The sequence below is a fragment of the Staurois parvus genome, unplaced genomic scaffold (assembly GCF_062004578.1).
Source record: "Staurois parvus isolate SC_StPar_1 unplaced genomic scaffold, SC_StPar_1.0 ptg001805l, whole genome shotgun sequence".
In the NCBI taxonomy this organism is placed as follows: Eukaryota; Metazoa; Chordata; class Amphibia; order Anura; family Ranidae; genus Staurois; species Staurois parvus.
The window spans coordinates 751,309-756,267 of NW_028319601.1; the positions used below are offsets into that span (position 1 = coordinate 751,309).

The window sequence follows — 4,959 nt, forward strand, 5'->3', positions numbered from 1 at the left end:
ATCAGGTGTCGGATAGGTTCACCATCTAAGCAAGCTTAGGTCCTCAGAGAGGGTAGAGAGATCACTGGAGAAGTCACCAAGAAGATCAAATCATCCGCATATGTAGCAACTTTATGAGTAATTTTTTCCTCTAATATCAGGGTGAGCACGAAGTGTTCGTAGGAACTGCTCTAGTGTCAACATTTAAATAAGAGGAGACAGAAGACACCCTTGCCTATTCCCATTGCTTTTGGGAAATGGATATGAAAGTACCTCATTGGCTTTAACACGAGCTGAGGAGTTAGAGTAAAATGCAGAAATCCATTGCGTCATCCTGGAATCCAAACCAAATATGAACCATAGTGGTGTGCAGAAAAGGCCACTCTGTCAAAGGCTTTCTCATTGTCAGCTGAGAGAAGCACCAAAGGCATATGATGTGTTTGAGAGTAATAAATAGCATTCAGGACTCGTTGCATATTGTCTCAGCATTCCGAATCAGAAGTGAGCCCTGATGGATAAAGGATGTGTCAAGCTTGGAAGGTATTTCAGTAGACTAGAACCCAATATCATCGTAAAGATTTTATATCTAAATTTAGCAGCAAAATGGGTCCATAGCTAGGGAAGAGAGTAGGGTATTTCCCATTCTTGGGGAGGACTATTAAAACGGTTTTGAGAACCAATCGGGTTCAGGGTTGGATGTCTGCTGCTATTCCTAATTTTGAGAAATGGATTGCACGTGCACGCCGGAAATAATCACACTGACACCTGTTCAGTTCGACTACTTCCTCATTTCTGTTTATTGCAGGGCGGTGCTTAACCTTTTATACACAGAGAACAATAGGGTATACGTCACTATTGTGTAAATGTGGTCATAGTCTAAAAGGAACATCTTGATTGGCTGAAATATGGAAAGAAGGCAGGAACTTGATGCTTGAGGCTTGCTTGTCGCTCGTTATCTCTTTTTACTCCCTCACATGTCCAGGGCGTAATTACAAGATCTTCACAGTTCGACGGGAGGGGTTGAGAACATTGCTGAACAGACATTTTCTGAGTTAAGGAGAACTACAAAGCCCAGCAGACAAAAGATATACACACAACACATATATTTAGAAATATGAAAAAGTATAAAAGCAGATATGTATAAAATGTATAGAAAAATGTATATGTTCAACAGAAAGCCAAATAGGCATTTTACCAAATCCATCACAGTCCCCCCTTAAAATGACTATTTTACTCTGTCCCTATAAAACCTAGCTCATCTGTCCTTATGTACCTTGGAACTCTTTTATGCTGTACGTTAGACAGGTGATGACTATTTCATCACCCCCCTCGCTACAGACTTTGTACATAAGGAAGTCAGATGCTATACCTACAAAATTGTGAAATTGTTGTTGGCGGGGAGGGACCGTAGAGTGGTGAAGGGTTTATCCTCTTCCATCATAAGGTAGGTCCTCCTCTTCTTGATAGAGAAATGTAGGTGTGCTGTTGTCTACAACCTTACTTATTAACTTCTTTACAAATGGTAGAATACAGCATACAATCAGAGCTAAAAGAACTAGAATTATTAATACCGTTACACCGATTTGGGCGAGCACCTTTTGCCACCCACTCATCCAGCTAAAATATTGATCCCACGGGTCTGTGATACCTGAGTTCTTCTCCAGCTCCACTGAGAGATCTTCCAATTTCTTTATAGCCAGAGTAACTTTACCATTTGGGCCGGTATTGTCAGGAATGTAGGTGCAACAGATTCCCGTTCTTTTTATCATTTTACAGACACCTCCTTTCTCAGCTAACACCATGTCTAAGGCCACCCGGTTCTGGAATGCCATATAGGAGGTGGGGGCTAATTGGTCAGCAATTCCCTGGAGGGCATCCCTGGTGTAATTCACAAACCTCTGTTGGTTATAGTATATGTAGTTAATCCAGTCTACATTCTTGTTAACAGTTATTATGGGGATTAAAGACTCAAAACCAGCTTTTACCTGGTCCCTGGCTTTGAATTCATCAGGGACCCCCCTTGGGACCCCTATGGCATCTATGTACACATGAGGGTCAAAACTTCCGGAGGGAGCTGTCCGCTTCCTCCTGTGACTAGGTGCTGCGTCAGTGTGTATGTCAGAAATATCTTCTGTTAGAATATGGAGAGGCATAATGACCTTTGCAAGGGCACATTCACCGGTCCAGGTTCCCTCTAACCTGGTCCTGATTTTTAGGTCCCCGCAGATCCAGTATATATCACCAAGGGACTGAGTTTGGTTTTGTATTAACTTCCCTGAGACACTACTGTAGGTAGAGCAGTATCCTTTGGTGAAGTTACCCAGGAACCTTCCCTTACCCTGGTAATTAGAATAACAGGTGTAGTTCCCAGGATATATAGTGATGCCCTCTCCAGGCTTTGGGATTTTGGTAACTATAGGATACTCCTTTTCCACATTTTGCACGCAGAGTGATTGGTGGATGTATTAGTTAACAGGCTGAGGAAACATTCCTCACTGTCTTGTGGGATCTGGAGAGGGACTGTCCCTAAATGTGTCCTGGCACTACCACAGACATAGCAGTTACTTCTGTTATATTGGTTGGCACTGAATCTCATCCACTCAAGCCACAGGTTAGTGTCTGAGAACCCGGTTTCAGCCGCCATTGTCTCTTCAAAAGTAGGGTTCGCTATTGCCACCATGTCATCTAAGGTACGGATGGAGGGTCTAAGAGGGTTGACCACCGGCTGGGCTGGTTGCCAATTTGGCGAATTATACATATTTTTTAGTTGAAATTTTCCTCTTGAGTGGTCTGACCCTCCCCACACCCACATTCCCAGGACATAGACGCCAGCATCCCCGGGACTGGGATTTTCTATAGTCAGGGTGAGTGGGATTATCCCCTCACTCTTTCTTTGTTTTATTATTCCCTCATCCCTTGTCTCCTTCCTGGGTGAACACCTTCTCGGTGGTGTGCACAGGGTCATCCGGCTGATCAGGGATCACCCATTCCTATCTTTTCTCTCTAGCGCACTCTGTGGCTTGTACACCCAGTCTGTTGCTGTATTCCACCCCACTGATCCCCAATAGTTACAATTCTGTCCCCAGTAACTATCTGTGACACATATGTATGGATCTCTAGAGTCAGGGATGTCCTTAGACCACATGCACTGCCATCTCGGGCCTGGGCACGGGCTTACATCACAGTAATCAAATGAGAAGGTAGCCACATGTGTGTTGGATGAATTGTACCAAAATGTGGTGATGCCATTCATCCTAGTGATGGCCACCTGTTGAGCACCTGTTTTGGTGATAGCCACCTGCTGAGCTTCTATCAAACTCATTAGGAAAAGGATATACAACACAATCATCGTGGTGCAGGCAGGGTCTTGTCTTCAGGAGATAGGGCTTTCTTGCAGTGGGAGGTGTGTATCCAGGTGTTCTTCCCCTCCAGCTTTACAGAAGTGGCTGTCGTCAACAGGACTTGGAATGGTCCTTCGAATCGGGGATCAAGTGAATTTTTCCTCGTGAATTTCTGCACCAACACCAAGTCTCCTGGCTGAAGACTGTGGGTTCCCGAGTCTGTCTCTGGATCTAGAATGGAGGAAAACACTCGAGAATGGATACTTGTTAATTCTCTAGACAGACGTGTGACATAGCTAGTTAACACATCAGATTTTAACTTGAACTGCTGTGGGAAATAACAGCCAAGTCTGGGGGCTAAACCAAATAAAATTTCATAAGGGGACAGGGCATGTTTCCCCCAGGGGGTGTGTCTGACACTGAACAGGGCAATGGGCAAACTGTCTGGCCAACTCATGTTAGTCTCTTGGGCCATCTTTAGCATCCTGTTTTTTAAAGTCCCATTCATCTTTTCTACTTTCCCACTGCTTTGAGGGTGGTATGGGGTGTGTAGGGCCAACTGAACCCCCAGTGCTGTCCAAATCTCTTTTGTAAGGGTTGCTATGAAGGCTGGACCCTGATCACTCTCAATCACCTCTGGGACCCCAAATCTACAGACTACCTCACTCAGTAGTTTCTTAGCCGTGGTCTTGGCTGTCATGTTTGTAACAGCATAGGCTTCAGGCCAACTAGAGAACATATCCACCACCACTAGGGCATATTCATATCGGCCACTTTTTGGCATCTGTATATGATCAATCTGTACCCTCTGGAATGGATAGAGGGGTTTTTCCAGATGTTTCTGCTGTGTCTTTTCTGTCCTCCCCGGGTTGCATTTTTCACATACTACACATGAAGCGCAGTAATTTCTGGTTAAGGTGGTTATCTCTGGAGCCCAGTTATACTTTCTGATCAGTGAGTTCATTAAGTTCTTAGAGAGATGTGCATGTCCATGCGCCCATTGGACAACTGCTGGGTACATATATTTTGGTAAGCATGTTTTTCCATTAATCGAATACAGCTCTCCATCATAGTCTGCTCCTTTATCGATCCATTCCAACCTTTCTTCTGTGTAAGCAGCCATTTGCATAGACTGTAGGTATTGCTTGTCGGATGGCACATGCACCGCCAAAGGCATCTGTGCTGAGGTCTCACTCTCCTTTTCGGCCACCTTGGTAATTTTTCGTTGGTTTTTCGCTGCTTCTATGGCAGCTATATCCGCCAAGTGGTTCCCTCTGGCCTCTTGAGAATTCAGTTTGCTATGTGCTTTAACCTTCAAAACAGCCACTTGGTCAGGCAGGAGCAGTGCATCCATTAAATCCTTGATGGCTGCGCCGTGTTTCACCAGTGTTCCAGTTGCTGTCAGAAACCCTTTGGCTGTCCTGATGATACCGAAGTCATGAGCTACTCCAAAGGCATACCTTGAGTCTGTGTAAATGTTGGCTCTTTTACCTTCTGTCATCTTACATGCTGTAGTGAGGGCTTGAAGCTCTGCTTCCTGGGCAGATACAGTTGGTGATAATGCTCCTTGTATGGGTAACGTGACCTTTGCAAGGGGTCCCCCAGTCCCGTTCGAGGACACTGCCATAAGGGGTGACAC

General features: G+C 44.9%; 1 pseudogene; it reads right to left on the reverse strand.

Moving 5' to 3' along the window:
* Positions 1–747: 747 nt before the first annotated feature.
* Positions 748–3,291, reverse strand: LOC149434193 (endogenous retrovirus group 3 member 1 Env polyprotein-like; annotated as a pseudogene).
* Between the last annotated feature and the right edge of the window lie 1,668 nt (positions 3,292–4,959).